General features: G+C 43.6%; 1 protein-coding gene across 1 annotated transcript in view; it reads right to left on the bottom strand.

The window, feature by feature from the left end:
• The window catches only part of tnk2b (tyrosine kinase, non-receptor, 2b), a 110774-nt gene that overhangs the window by 77725 nt on the left and 16222 nt on the right, over window positions 1-16827 (bottom strand). Inside the window, exon 2 of the mRNA XM_039003664.1 lies at window positions 14878-15204. The gene's annotated coding sequence lies outside the window, so the exon portion shown is untranslated. The remainder of the gene's footprint in view (window positions 1-14877; window positions 15205-16827) is intronic.

The raw sequence follows: 16827 nt of genomic DNA, 5'->3' as shown, positions 1-16827 counted from the left end.
TGCTTTGTATTCAGAACATAAAGTTAATTTCTTTGCCACATTTTTTGCAGTTTTAGTTTAGTGCCTTATTGCAAACAGGATGAATGTTTTGGAATATTCTGTACAGGACTCCTTTTCACTCTGTCATTTTGGATAGTATTATGGTGTAACTACAATGTTGTTCATCCTCAGTTCTCTCCTATCGCAGCCATTAAACTCGGTAATTGTTTTAAAGTTACCATTGGCCTCATGGTGAATTCCTTGAGCGGTTTCCTTTCTCTCCAGCAACTGAGTTAGGAAGGACGCCTGTATCTTTGTAGTGATTGGGTGTATTGATACACCATCCAAAGTGTAATTAAGAACTTCACCATGCTCAAAGGAATATTCAATGCCTACTGTTTTTATTTTTACCCATCTACCAATAGGTGCCCTTCTTTGTGAGGCATTGGAAAACCTCCCTGGTCTTTGTGGTTGAATCTGTGTTTGAAATGCACTGCTCGACTGAGGGACCATACAGATATTTGAGTGGGGTACAGAGCTGAGGTAATCATTCAAAAATCTTGTTGAACACCATTATTGTACACAGTAAGTCCATCTAACTTATGTGACTTGTTGAGCAAATTATTACTACTGAAAGGATTTAGGCTTGCCATAACAATATTTATTTGACTCAAACTTTTAAGCTTTTCATTTATACATTTGAAAAGAAAAATCTTAAAAACATAATTCCACTGTGTAGGCCAGTGAAACAAAATCAAAATTTAATCCATCTGAAATTCAGGCTGTAACAACAAAATGTGAAAAAAGTTAAAAGGGTGTGAATACTTTCTAAAAGGCACTGTAGGCCTATTCCTGATCTGACACATCTGCATGTCACATTCAGCATTCAAATGTTTGTAAAAATGACTTGCGCAATATCCATTTTTTGTGACAAAGAATATCCTAACAAATTACATTGGTTGTCAAATGCGCAGTTGAAAATGATGTTTTACCGGAAAGTAGCCTAAGCTACCACCGGAGACACAACTCATCTGGGTATAGGTAGGCTACATGCTCATCAGGGCTTACATTACATTTTATTTTGATTGTTCAGGTTCGCTATCAGCAATAGTTTTGGTAGTTTTGCTTGAAAAACAACAGAATATATGGTCATTTTTCCATATACAGGTTAAAGTTGATAATTTCATAATGAAGACAGCGATCACTTTAGCTACCTGCACTGCATGGTCGAAGCGGGAGAAGAGAAGCTCACTCTCAATCCGTCAAAACTTGCAAACGGTCTAAATTATTTGATTATGACACCAGGGTGTAATCCAAAGTTAAGCTATATATTAATATTGATACATTACAAGCGAACACAAAAATGACAAATTAATTAGTGGGTGAATAGAGATCCACAAGCACTTTTTGAATGCACAAATGCACATTCCACAGTTGTTAATGTCAGGGATTTCTAAACATTTACTCACAAATCATTCTACATTTAATTTGTGAGCTATGTTGAATATACACTACATGACCAAAAGTATGTGGACACCTGCTCGTTGGTGTCCACAATGTTGGTACCGTTTGCTGGTATAACAGCCACCACTCTTCTGCGAAGGCTTTCCACTAGATGTTGGAACATTGCTGCAGGGACTTGCTTCCATTCAGCCACAAGAGCATGAGTGAGGCCGGGCACTGATATTGGGCGAGCGAGGCCTGCCTCGCAGTCGGCGTTTTCAATTCATCTCAAAAGGTGTTCGATGGGGTTGAGGTCAGGGCTCTGTGCAGGCCAACAAACCCTTTCTGTGTGGACCTCGCTTTGTGCGAGGTGTCCATTGTCATGCTGAAACAGGAAAGTGCCTTTCACAAACTGTTGCCACAAAGTTGGAAGCAGAGTTGTCTATATAATGTCATTGTGTACTGTAGTGTTAAGATTTTCCTTCACTGGAACTAAGGGGCCTAGCCCAAACCATGAAAAAACAGCCACTGACCATTATTCCTCCTCCTCCTCCAAACTTTACAGTTGACACTATGCATTGGGGCAGGTAGCGTTCTCCTGGCATCTGCCAAACACGATTTGTCCGTCGGACTGCCAGATGGTAAAGCGTGATTCATCACTCTAGAGAACACGTTTCCACTGCTCCAGAGTCCAAAGGCGGCCAGCTTTACACCACTCCAGCCGACGCTTGGCATTGCGCATGGCGATCTTAGGCTTGCGTGTGGCTGCTCGGCCACGGAAACCCATTACATGACGCTCCCGAGGAACAGTTATTGTGCTGAACTTGCTTCCAGAAACAGTTTGGAACTCGGTAGTGAGTGTTGCAACCGAGGACAGAAATTTTTACGCGCCACACGCTTCAGCACTCGGCGGTCCTGTTCTGTGATCTTGTGTGGCCTACCACTTCGTGGCTGAGCCATTGTTGCTCCTAGATGTTTCCACTTCACAATAACAGCACTTAGTTGACCGGGGCAGCTCTAGCATGGGCAGAAATTTTACAAACTGACTTGTTGGAAAGGTGGCATCCTCAGCCCCGTTGAAAGTCACTGAGCTCTTCAGTAAGGCCAGTCTACTGCCAATGTTTGTCTATGGAAATTACATGGCTGTGTGCTCGATTTTATACACCTGTCAGCAACGGGTGTGGCTGAAATCGCCAAATCCACTAATTTAAAGAGGTGTCCACATACTTTTGGATAGTGTATTTAAAGATCATGAGTTAATTTGTGACTTAAGGTGAATATAGGTGAAATATTTTTACATATTTACAGATTATGATTTTATTTATAAAATATTTGTATATATTCACAGATCATAGTTATATTTGTGACTTATGTCGAATACACACAGAGATTGTGGTAGACATACAGAATAAAGAAACAAATCTCACTCCATGTGTTTTCCTCGACTCACATTCAATCTGTTATCGCTCTTTCTCTCACTTCCGACACGTTTTTTTTACTCAGTCTCTCATAAACACACAGACACACACACACCAGATGGCTGCAGAATCAACAGCAATGTCATTAAACACCCACCCCCCCAGATCTCTTTACCCTCATTCTCACATCAGCACCAGCACTTATCCCTCCAGGAAGCATACAATACTGAGACAAAAACATAGTGGGGGAGAGAATAAGAGAGAGAAAGAGAGGTATAAGTGGAGGAGAGCGCGAGAGACCGAGGAAAAAAAAGAACAATAGCGTGGGAGAGAGCATAAGGAAGTGGGGAGGCATGCGTGGGCCAAGGCCGGACCAGGCTGAGCTGAGCCGTGCTGGGTCACTGCCTCACCGAGTTAAAGTTAACACGCTCCATTAATGGCCAAATCAGGTTTATGAAGTGGGGGGGGGGGCTCTCTGGTTCTATTTGTCCGCCATTTTGTCTCAAGGTAGACATTTAGCCGAGGCCTGTTAAACATGTAGGCTTACGCCTTTTATTTCCCTGTGATAGAAAGTGCCGCAGACAGGCTGGGGGTGTACGCTACTAATTGTATCATTCTGAACTCCGACATCACAGCCCATTTTTGGCAGGAGCAACCCTTCATGAAGACATGGCTCCCAGTCCCACCAGTCTCTTTACGACAGTCAGTGGGTAGACCGCAGGCACTCCTGAGGTAAGCTTTAAATCAGCACTGCATTATGTCCCCGTGGTCTACTCTCAAAGCTTAGGGCTCATATAGTGGAAATCTAAAAATCAGGGACTTGACTAAGTATGCGGCAGTAAGCCGACCGTTTCGCGTGCAGGAAAGTATGTCACCGCCAGAACTTGTTTTACATACATACTAGATGCTAGCAGATGGTGCATCGTTATATTTGGCAGTTTGAGATGACACTTAGGGAAACACAGTTAGGGTGCGAGGGAAGTTCCCGAGGAGCCCCAAGAAGAATCAAAAGTCCTATCATCCTTTGGAGATCGTAGCAGCTCTGTCCAGACCAATTCAATTCATACACACACATGTACACTCACAACTCTGCTATTAGCCTACATCCTCTCTTAAACAACGAAATAGCCAGAGCGATCACAGTTGGGTGTATAAAGTAAAACACCTCTTCGGAACCATAGGACTCATCGCAGCATTAATAGAATAGACACTTGAGCTTCATTAAGTCATTAAGTCATGCGGTAGAATCTGTCAAGCACAGTTAGTGGCTGTGTGGCGTCTCATAGGTCAGGAAGACGACCAATATGCTGGTCGCCATGAGACGAACAGCGGTACAGAATCTGAGATGATCACCCGCAGGCATCTGGGGAACTTTGTGAGTTTTTGGAAACCGTGACCCAGATCTTAAAGATGGCGCCACTATCCCATTTCCCTCGGAACTAACGTCTAGCCTTTAGGCGAGCATGTTAATGCAGACCGGCATTATTATCACGCTAGTGCACACCAGGAATACAGGAAGAACCATTCAAGAACAACAGATCTACACCATTACAGTAACCACTGACGACAAGTTAACTGCAAATTCAATGTGTGTGCGTGTGTGCCACCTTTTCCAGTGTAAGATCAACTGCTGTTGACTTAGTGGATGACTTCATCCTTGAGGGTGAAACCTTCAGACATGCTATTGTATGAAACCCATTTTAAAGAGGAGGTAGTAACGATTGCAATACTGTCCTATTAATGTTAGATTTCCTGATTAAAGAAATTGAACTTCAAAAATGATACTGTCAAGGTGTTATACTTATGTGACCCACTGGAAAGCAATATGGCGATAGCCCCAAGTCCTTTTGATTGAGGAAAAATGATGGCTGAAGTAAGACAGCCTTCAATTATAAACTATATAGGTTACGATGACAGGTGGATGTATAACATCCAAGGATGTAGGCCTAATATTTCTGAAACAAAATTATACTTCTTTATCACAACAAATAATGACTGGTCATATCATATGACAGTTAATATTGTGAGCGTGGGGTAAAGATTGTTGATTTCTACTGCAGAGAATTGTTTAGCTGGGTAGCTTTTCCATTTGATTACTGCTTTAGGCTAAAAGCTATAGCTTGCCAGTGGCAGGTCACTGGTAAAGCCAGACTCCCAGGCCATGTGCTAGCGGTCATATCTGAAAACAAAATGTCCTTTTCTCCTCTTATATCCCAAGTCCCCACTATGTGTTGCAAAGCGGGAGAGACCGAAAGACGAGATAAATACTCTTGTGATATTAAGACTTGTTTCTCTGTAGGATCAAGAACAGGGGGTGATGTAGAAGCTTTGCAACAACTCAAAACGTAATTTCTGAGGAAATAGTGTGTCAGTAGAAGCTACACAGCAAACCATCTAGGTGCTAGTTCTGTATAACAAGGAGCCATTCAAATATCAGGCCAATGCGCTAACTCAGTGGTCACCAGTCGATCTCCAAGGCATTCCTAGTTGATCATTTCTGTTAAAAAAATATTTTAAAAATTCTGTATTCGTTTCGCGCTGTTGGCGGTAGGTGCACTTGATTCAGCAGCCCTAGCGCCGGGAAGGCGAACTGTTCCCATTTTGAACCACTTCATGCGTGTGATGATAGAACTCCGCCTACCCAGCAGGCCCAGAGAGCAAATCAAGTGCGCCCATAAGCCTACCTCTGGCCAATCAGGTAGCTCAGATCACCATGTCTGCACGGTTTCCTTCAAGCTGTAGACTGTAAAAAGAAGCCCCGAAGTTTGAATGCACAGCAAAGTTGATAGGGTGAGATTTCAAAATGTTCAACACCATGACTAGAGAGACTCAACGAATACGGCAAAGAGCTGCTGTTTGTGTGAGTTCATGTTGAAGTTGTTATTCAGCGTTGTCAACACTTTGTTCAACACCTTCATAAGCCATCAAATGTGCTTTCTTCCTACTTCCACACGCTGCAACCAGCACTGCAGCTGCAACGAAGGAGTGTAGCAAAGTGTTCCGATAAGTTTGCGTCGTTATTACTGGTGTTTCTCTTTTTTAATATTGAGGAATAGTTCACTTTTTCTGGTGATAAGAGTAACATGAATTGGTGCACGAGGCAGAAATAATTCAGTGCGACTTCGGTTTGGCCATCAGCTGGAAGCCTGTGTCCCCTTTTCTCAGCGGAAGGAAGAAGGGCGGAGGGATGGTCAGAGGCAGCCACTATGCTGCCCCCTTCCCCTCAGACTGACCATCAGATGCAGGCCATCAGTCCAGTTATACAATTAAAATAAATGTTTGACATTTATTATGCTCACAAGTAATACAACAAATGATCTATTACCAGGGTGATCATATATACTACATTTTTAAAATATAATTTCCAAATGGTCTGAGAAGAACAACATTGGCAGGGCAATCCAAGCATAGCCAATATGCAGTGATAATGCAATGGGCCTGTAGCCTGCTTTACAAACCTAATTGCTTCCGAAATGTTTTTAATATTATGTTTACATTTTTTAAGTCATGCTTTAGCATTTTGACTCAAAGGTTGGTTACCACTGCTGTAACTGTACTGAGCAGATTGAGTGCATTTCAAAGCATTTCAAGGTTCAATTCATTAAAACCCTGCCCCAAAAAAAGTATTTAAAAAAAAGTGATTTTGTATCCTAGAAGCACTTCCCTTTTCTTTCTACTAGCTTTCTACTAGCTTTTAAGGAATTGTTTAAATGTTATCAGTGTGTTTCTATTATTGTAGCATTCTAAATGCCCTAACCAGAACTTGTTAAAATGCAAAAGCTGAGGTTGGGGTAGAAACCTACAGGTAAGTGCAACCAGCGGAAGTTATAGGGGAAAAATACCCACAGTGCAGTGCTGGTACAAACCACCTGGCCCAGTCAGTGCAGGAGAGTTCTGTGAACTTTGGTTCCTCCCTCATTTACCCTCTGAGGGCTACTGTGTTCCGTGGAGAGCTGCCTGTATCATACTGAACGCAGCACTTGGCTGGAGTCACCAGATCCAGACACGAACACAACAAAGCCCTTTCATCATTCCTTTTCCTAGAAAAGCTTTTCCGCTTTGCAACAAAAGGAGGACGGGCTTCGGCATGGTGACGGTGAGAAAATCCCCAGGAGATACAAATGCATGTTCATGAGAGTCAGTGTGGGCATGTGTGATTGCGTATGCGAGCAACCGGCAATTCCGTACCATATAGGCCTAATCCTCGTTCGCTTGCACCTTTCTAGGAAAGTGGGGTGACACGTTATGTTTAGAGGTCTTTCCAGGGCTCTGGGTGGACGTGAGGGGAGCAGTGAGAGGATTAGGGGGACAGGAGAGGGCGGGAGGCCAGGGCCCAGGCAGGACTCATGGTCACATTTTGAGGTATGGCCCAGTTGAACCTTTATTTAACCAGGCAAGTCAGTTAAGAACAAATGTTTATTTACAATGACGACCTACCCAAAGGCCTCCTGCTGGGATTAAAAAAAATAATATATATATATATATATATATATATATATATATATATATATATATATACACAGTGGGGAGAAGAAGTATTTGATACACTGCCGATTTTGCAGGTTTGCCTATTTACAAAGCATGTAGAGGTCTGTAATTTTTTATCATAGGTACACTTCAACTGTGAGATACGGAATCTAAAACAAAAATCCAGAAAATCACATTGTATGATTTTTAAGTAATTAATTTGCATGTTATTGCATGACATAAGTATTTGATACATCAGAAAAGCAGAACTTAATATTTGGTACAGAAACCTTTGTTCGCAATTACAGAGATCATACGTTTCCTGTAGTTCTTGACCAGGTTTGCACACACTGCAGCAGGGATTTTGGCCCACTCCTCCATACAGACCTTCTCCAGATCCTTCAGGTTTCGGGGCTGTCGCTGGGCAATACGGACTTTCAGCTCCCTCCAAAGATTTTCTATTGGGTTCAGGTCTAGAGACTGGCTAGGCCACTCCAGGACCTTGAGATGCTTTTTACGGAGCCACTCCTTAGTTGCCCTGGCTGTGTGTTTCGGGTCGTTGTCATGCTGGAAGACCCAGCCACGACCCATCTTCAATGCTCTTACTGAGGGAAGGAGGTTGATGGCCAAGATCTCGCGATACATGGCCCCATCCATCCTCCCCTCAATACGGTGCAGTCGTCCTGTCCCCTTTGCAGAAAAGCATACCCAAAGAATGATGTTTCCACCTCCATGCTTCACGGTTGGGATGGTGTTCTTGGGGTTGTACTCATCCTTCTTCTTCCTCCAAACACGGCGAGTGGAGTTTAGACCAAAAAGCTCTATTTTTGTCTCATCAGACCACATGACCTTCTCCCATTCCTCCTCTGGATCATCCAGATGGTCATTGGCAAACTTCAGATGGGCCTGGACATGCGCTGGCTTTAGCAGGGGGACCTTGCGTGCGCTGCACATGACGGCGTAGTGTGTTACTAATGGTTTTCTTTGAGACTGTGGTCCCAGCTCTCTTCAGGTCATTGACCAGGTCCTGCCATGTAGTTCTGGGCTGATCCCTCACCTTCCTCATGATCATTGATGCCCCATGAGGTGAGATCTTGCATGGAGCCCCAGACCGAGGGTGATTGACCGTCATCTTGAACTTCTTCCATTTTCTAATAATTGCGCCAACAGTTGTTGCCTTCTCACCAAGCTGCTTGCCTATTGTCCTGTAGCCCATCCCAGCCTTGTGCAGGTCTACAATTTTATCCCTGATGTCCTTACACAGCCCTCTGGTCTTGGCCATTGTGGAGAGGTTGGAGTCTGTTTGATTGAGTGTGTGGACAGGTGTCTTTTATACAGGTAACGAGATCAAACAGGTGCAGTTAATACAGGTAATGAGTGGAGAACAGGAGGGCTTCTTAAAGTAAAACTAACAGGTCTGTGAGAGCCGGAATTCTTACTGGTTGGTAGGTTTTCAAATACTTATGTCATGCAATAAAATGCAAATTAATTACTTAAAAATCATACAATGTAATTTTCTGGATTTTTGTTTTAGATTCTGTCTCTCACAGTTGAAGTGTACCTATGATAAAAATTACAGACCTCTACATGCTTTGTAAATAGGAAAACCTGCAAAATCGGCAGTGTATCAAATACTTGTTCTCCCCACTGTATATAGGACAACACACACATCACGACAAGAGAGACACCACAATACTACATAAAGAGAGACCTAATACAACAACATAGCATGGCAGCAACACATGACAACACAACATGGCAGCAGCACAACATGGCAGCAGCACAAAGCATGGTACAAACACTATTGGGCACAGACAACAGCACAAAGGGCAAGAAGGTAGAGACAAAAATACATCACACAAAGCAGCCACAACTGTCAGTAAGAGTGTCCATGATTGAGTCTTTGAATGAAGAGATCAAATGGTCAAGTTTGAGTGTTTTTTGCAGCTCGTTCCAGTCGCTAGCTGCAGCGAACTGAAAAGAAGAGCGAAACAGGGATGTGTGCGCTTTGGGGACCTTTAACAGAATGTGACTGGCAGAACGGGTGTTGTATGTGGAGGATGAGGGCTGCAGTAGGTATCTCAGAATAGGGAGGAGTGAGGCCTAAGAGGATTTTATAAATAAGCATCAACCAGTGGGTCTTGCGACGGGTACACAGAGATGACCAGTTTACAAAGTGCAGTGATGTGTCCTATAAGGAGCATTGGTGGCAAATCAGAAGGCCGAATGGTAAAGAACATCTAGCCGCTCGAGAGCACCCTTCCCATCTGATCTATATATTACGTCTAAGTAGTCTAGCATGGGCAGGATGGTCATCTGAATCAGGGTTAGTTTGGCAGCTGGGGTGATAGAGGAGCGATTACGATAGAGGAAACCAAGTCTAGATTTATCCTTAGCCTGCAGCTTTAATATGTGCTGAGAGAAGGACAGTGTACCGTCTAGCCATACTCCCAGGTACTTGTATGAGGCGACCACCTCAAGCTCTAAACCCTCAGAGGTGGTAATCACACCTGTGGGGAGAGAGGCATTCTTCATACCAAACCAGGAGCTACAAGCTGCCAGCCAGCTATGTGGCCTATCCCTGCACAGAGCAAGGAGCTTAGTGAGGAGGAAGAGAACGGTTCAAAGCCAGAGTCAGGTCATAACACCAACCCAAAAAACTGGTACTTCCAAATAATCATTGCCTCAGTTCTCCAGTCTATCATCGACATCCCATAAAAAAAACATATTATCAAAAATAACTCAAATGCTAATAGGCTAGTAGGCCTGTTCGTATGAAACGAATTAGAGGGCTGATAGCTGCATCTGGATTGAGTTTCTTTTAACGGCCTCACCAGTATAAATCCACTTTTTAGAGCTGAAAGACAATGTCCAGAACTTCCCATATTTAAGTAAATAAGTAATCGTTTTAGTGAAATATGATATACAGTGCATTCCGAAAGTTCAGACCACTTGACATTTTCACATTTTGTTATGTTGCAGCCTTATTCTAAAATTGATAAAATGGTTTGTTTTCCTCATCAAACTACACACAATACCCCATAATGACAAAGCAAAAACAGGTATAGAAATTGTTGAAAATTTAATTTAAAAAATAAAATTAAAATCAAACTACATTTACATAACTATTCAGACCCTTTACTCAGTACTTTGATGATGAAGTCAAAGATTTTGTGGTGACGTTTTCCCTAAATCAATGCTTATAACAAATCTAGTTCTAGTACCAGCCATAGAGCCAGCTGGCTAATCTTTTGAATATGGTATAGTTTTAAAAAATCCAGCAACAATAGATAACATTAGCTAGCTAGATAAGGTTAGCAAGATAGCTAGCTACACAGAGCGGTCAGTGCACTATTTGTTGATGTTCATCAACTCCACATGGAAATACCCACACCCATGAATATGTTTAAGTAGCCTTTGTCATTCCTTGGAGGTGGAACCTGAACATGCATTTCATCTCACTTTACGCTGAAGGAATTAAAAGAAAAATAGCTTTGACTGAGTTGGAACCTGTTTTGTTCCATAGGCTATTACATGAAAATGACAAAGATAGGGGCCCAAAAATCCCCCAGAGATTGGCATGATTACACGAGCAAATGTCCCAAAGCTGCTGGGCTTTGATGGCATCTCATGGATTCAGCTTCTCTAGCAGCTAAAAACTGCTGCACGGGCACAAACAGCATCACGCACAGCGTGACCTTCAGCCTGACACATTTGTGTGGCTTATTCTGCTGCCACCACAGTCCCTCCAGCCCCACTCCTCAGTACCACCCCTTATCATACCATCACATCAACAACAAATAACCTACGTTAACCTCAATATGGGCAGCCACTTCCGTTGAATTCAGTAGGACGCACCGTCACTTGTGACTTGTCTTTCTGGGATTAGTCTACTTTCAAAATATAATAACAATAATTGTAGAGTGGAAAAAAACAGCTTTTTACTTTTAGACATGTAGGCAGGTGGAGGTGGTGGACTAAGGCAGTATTTTCTCAGACTCATGCACTCTATGACCTGGGGGAGGTAAGTAAGTAATATAATGCTCTAGATTCACAATAGATTAAAGCATTACCAGCTCTTCTAATAAGAACGTGGTTTGAAACAGGGCAACGTTCAGTAGAGTACAACATTGTGGAGCTTTCAGATATATAGATATTATGTAGAGAACAGTCCTCACTGACATGTATTTATTTTATTTAACCTTTATTTAAACTAAGCAAGTCAGTTAAGAATAACTTCTAATTTACAATGACTGCCTACACCGGCCAAACCCGGACGACACTGGGCCAATTGTGCGCCGCCCTATGGGACTCCCAATCACGGCCGGTTGTGATACAGCCTGGATTCGAACCAGGGACTGCAGTGACACCTCTTGCACTGAGATGCAGTGACTTAGAGCGCTGCGCCACCCGGGAGCCCTAAATGTGTGCCAAACTCGTAGCGTCATACCCAAGAAGACTCGAGGCTGCTTTGTCATTATGGGGCAGTGTGTAGATTGATAATCCATTTTAGAATAAGGCTGTAACGTATCAAAATGTAGAAAAGGCAAGGGGTCTGAATACTTTCAAGATTTCCCTATCTAGCCTTATTTTACTTGTTGATCTATTTCAGATCTGTGCTGCTGAGTTGGATGAAGGACGGGAGACGATCAAAGGAAGCCAGAACCAGCACCAGAAACATGCAAACATTTACCCGAGTGCCTCGTTGGCGTGTTGAAGTTCTTTGCACGTTAATATTTCCCTGTCTGTAGAACTTTCCTGAGGCATTTGTTCTATTTATAGAGAATCGAGGCATCTGCAAACTAGCTAACTAGTGTGTCCGTTTTCCATCTCTCAACTTCCATCTCTCAACTTCCATCTCTCAACTTTTTCATGATAGGTTGGTTATGTGGACACGCGTAGGCGTAAGCATGCTAGTGTGGCGTATGTGTGGTGTTGCTGATGTGCTCTGTCAGAGATCGCATTGAATCACACCTGCGGTGAGTGCGCTAGACTACACTGCCAATCTGGTCGATGTGTTACCTGCTCTTCCGGTGTTTTCCTGAGTGAAAGAATAAAAAGGAAAAGAGAAGAGAAGCGGCACATAACAGCCTGATGAACCAGAGAGTGAGAGGGGGGGAAAGAGAAGAAAGAAAATAGAAACTTTAAGAGAGGTGTGTGCCGAAGCAAGAAATGTACCCAAGACACGGAGATTGTGAGACGGAAAGATGAAGAGACTTTAGAGGTGGAAACACATGGAGAGAGAGTCTAGAAATAAGGGGCAGAGAAGAGAGGAGAGAAAAAAAATAGATTACACGAGATTGAGATGAATGCAGTCTCCCACCTACTACAGGGCTGTCTGTGTTACTAGGACTCCTGTTAACACAGACAATCTAAGTGAGTGAGTCGTACGTACGCTTAGCAGACGCTCCATCTCCAGCACGTCCTTGATATGTTTCCGGTTGCCGTGAATCACGAGTGTATGGGCAAGGTTAGTAACTAGTGGCGTTACAGCCTTCGGATAGCTAGTCTGACTGCATGCCAACGTGTGACAACTAGCTTAGAGCAGCTCAACACTCCCAGGTGGTCCTGGAGAACACATGTCACTGTCCAACTGACAAGAACTGGATTGAAGCCTGCAGATTTTTCCTAAAGCATACTATAGCAGACAACACATGGTGTGTGTTTGCCCGTTTATTGGCAAAAGATCTGATCTGATTGGTGAAAAGACCAATTAGTGGAAAAATATCAGAATTGAGCTGCCTGTGTGTGGGCAGAGTAGAGTAGAGTAGGATACATGAAAAAAGCTGTATATGTGTTGGGGTAATTTATCTCTTTAAGAACACCACACCACTGGGCCCCACACACTGTACTGAAAAACAAGTGGGCTATTATTCGTAACAGTATTTCATCCCAAAATGAAAAATGAAAATGAAACCAATGCACCACAAACACATACAGTCCATTGGGGAGGAGGAACATTGAAAACGAGACAGCACCACCAACCTATAACTGGAGAACGCAACGGCCTGCCCCCGTTAAAAGGGCCATATGAACACGCTTCCGGACACGTTAATGACACACCTGACATATATCCGGATTAGGCACACCGCATGTCCTTGACTGTGGTAAGGCGATAACTGTGTGTGCTTATGTGGGAGAGAGAGTTGGTAGAGCATGGCACTTGCAACGGCAGGATAGTGGGTTCCATTCCCAGGACCACCCGTATGTAAAATGTATGCGTGCATGACTAAATCACTTTGGATAAAAGCATCTGCTAAAATGGCATACATTATTACAGCGAGAGAGTGTGAGCAAAAACACTGAAGATGAGCTCAAATGGGGAAGGATGAACGGAGAGGTGTGTGCAGAATGAGAGCAAGGAGGAACAGAAAAGAAGATAATTTAAGAGGGAAAATTGTTTGAGGGACAGAGAGCGAGAGGGTTGGAGGGTTGGGGGGGGGGAACGTGGCACCCTGATTAAAATAACACTCCCCATGCCACCACCCGCTAGGGCTCCTTCCTCTTACTTCTCTGCCGTCAGTCTGGGCCCCCCAGGCCCTCCCAACATTGACAGACACTTCACAAGAAGCGCACTCGCTGCTATTCCGGGCCGGCCTCACACTCCTCCCCCCCATTTACCCAAAGACTGTTGGTCTACCAGAGAAAAGAAGATAATAGCTGCTAAGTAGGGAGCGTTCACTAATTATTTCCTGTACACACCTCTCAGGCAGTCCTCTTTAAACAGCAACAGTGAGCAGCAGACAGCTGTTTGGGTGCATGGCTGGCCTGTATCTCGTCTGAGTGGGAGGAAGGAACAGAGGAGCTCTTGTGTAGCCAAGCAGGGCCTGACGGACTGACTCTTACCTCATCAGCTCAGCTGGCTCTGGAAACGCCACTGTCATGCAGACATTTCAGCCAAAGAGAGAAAAAAAACCCCACTGCTCTCAGATATGCTTCGCTTTTGCGTGGGCACACACCTGTTTTCGCAGGAAATGGCCAACCAATCAGCATCGCTTTGTCTGTTTGCGTGTGTAGGAGTATGTGGTTGGGTGGTTGTGTACACACAGTACAAAGTGCAATGTGTGTGTGCAACTTTGTTTTGGTCTTACTGCTACAAAAACACAAAAAGCCAAAACACCACCATGTACAAAAAAAATTGCTCCAGCAGTCTCAGTCAGAGAACACTGGACAACCTGTGACCCCCGAATGACATCCTCCTTAGCTAACCCTATTAAAGTGAATAAATACCCTCCATTCAAAACTGGATCTCACTTGCACATTCCTTCCACCAAGCAAAGCAAGTCAGACTGATTTCATTGCATGTCTGCATTGCTGAGATGCTTTGGACATAAGAATTTGGACTGGAAACTGAATGAACACGGCTTTGACAGCGAGGGTGAATCTCAATGGGCATCTTTGCATCGTTCCTTTATCTGAATTCGCAGACCAAGAAAACTTAGCCCAGACTCTAGATTCAGACTACATTTGACAGAAGAACAACTTTCTTGCAACACACACACACACACACCCTAACTAACAAAGATTTGCACCAAGCGTTCATAATGTAAACACACATCCAATGTCTTACCTCCTAGGTGATGGTAGGCTGAAGGCCGAAAGTAGAAGTTGTCCCTCCGTCTGTCTGTACACCCTCTCTCTCTCTCTCTCTGGGGACGAGCCTACCCTCAGGGACAGTAGGGTGTACGGCTGGGTGGGGGGGGGGGGGGTAGGAAGGTCAGAGGTCACGCACGGACTGGATGGCGGCAGGCCCCGGTCCGTGGCGAGGCGCAGCCCCGGCTAAGAGTCCATTATGTCGCTGTGGGATGGTGCGTAAAGGTCAGCGGGTCACATGGTCTCGCACGTCCCCGTCCATGGGAAACCACACACACCCAAGGAGTCTATTTCAGGAAACTGCCTGAGAGAAAAAAGCACACCCTCAGAATCAATACCATTGCATAACAATTAATGTCAATATATGGTCATATTTACTGGAAGTTGTAATCAAGGTTGGTCCTACTTGACGAAGAACACTGTACAACATCGATGCTGTATTAGTCCTACTATCAAATTTGGTAGCGTGGGTTGCGGAGACAGTGCAACACCTACACTTCTTCCTCTCCAACTCTCACCGACTGAAAACATAACCCTCTTGTTCTTGGGACACATACAACCACCGTAATCATGACACCCTGATGAGTGATGGGGTCAGAGTGAGAAAGCAGAGTGCTCAGCAGGGGGCCAACTGCCTCCCAGGGCCCTTATCTCCAACAAGCATTAATATCTAACGAGGTAAAACATTGGGGAGTGGTACTCGGTCTCTGATGTTACTTTATTTCTGCATGAGATTCAGAGTAGCTAGAAATATGATAGCCTCTGTGTGAAAGGAAGTGTTGAAGACATCGTCAGAGACAGCGCTTTCAAAGATAGTAGGAATTTGTGATAGTTGGTGGGCTTGAGAACGTCCTTAAGTGCAGTCCACCAATCAGTTTATCTGTAAAGTCAAGTGCCACGGCCACCTCCACAGACAAATCGGACAATTCTACAACCTGAGGGGGAAATGATCCCTAATAAAATGAAACTTGTAGGGATGTCGTTTTACAGTGACCGTACGTACAATGCATTGAGAAAGTATTCATTCACCTTGACTTATTCCCCATTTTGTTTTGTTACAGAAACTCTAAATGGATAACAAAAAAAATACCCCATAATGACAAAGTGAAAACATGTTTTTGGAAATCTTTGCTAATGTAGTGAACATTTAATACAGAAATATCTCATTTATATACGTTTTCATCTTTGGCAGCGATTACAGCTGTGAGTCTTTCTGGGTAAGTCCATAAGAAATTTCTACACCTGAATTCCTGGAATTATTTTTGCACGTTAATCTTTTTACCATTCTTCAAGTACTGTCAAGTTGGCTGCTGATCATTGCTAGACAGCAATTTTCAAGTCTTGCCCTAGATTTCCATGGCGATTTATGTCAAAACTGCAAAAAGACAACTGAGGAAAATTCAATGTCGTCTTGGTAAGCAATTCCAGAGTATATTTGGCTTTGTGTTTTAGGTTATTGTCCTGCTGAAGGAAAAAGGAAACCGCACACTGCTCTTGATAGTATCACCGATATTTAATAAGCTTACGTATCGGCCACACGGCCTTCGTCAGAGCCGCGTGGCCGATACGTAAGCATATTAAATGTCGGTGATACTATCAAGAGCAGTGTGTGGTTTCCTTTTTCCCTCATCTTGTTCAATTGTTGCCATGCACCTGCAAATAAGATTGCTCAGATGTGAGAGTGCCTTTTGAATTTTGTATAAGGTTATTGTCCTGCTGAAAGGTGAAATTGTCTCCCCGTATCTTTTGGACAGCAGACTGACACAGGTTTTCCTCAAGGATTTTGCCTGTTCTACTACAGTGCCTTATTGCTCAACAGGATGCATGTTTTGGAATATTTTTATTCTGTACAGGCTTCCTTCTGTTCACTCTGTCATTTAGTTCAGTATTGTGGAGCAACTACAATGTTGTTGATCCATTCTCAGTT

The sequence above is a fragment of the Salvelinus namaycush genome, chromosome 11, assembly GCF_016432855.1.
Source record: "Salvelinus namaycush isolate Seneca chromosome 11, SaNama_1.0, whole genome shotgun sequence".
In the NCBI taxonomy this organism is placed as follows: Eukaryota; Metazoa; Chordata; class Actinopteri; order Salmoniformes; family Salmonidae; genus Salvelinus; species Salvelinus namaycush.
Note: the sequence above shows the minus strand (reverse complement) of the source record. Positions and strands in the feature narration are given on the sequence as shown.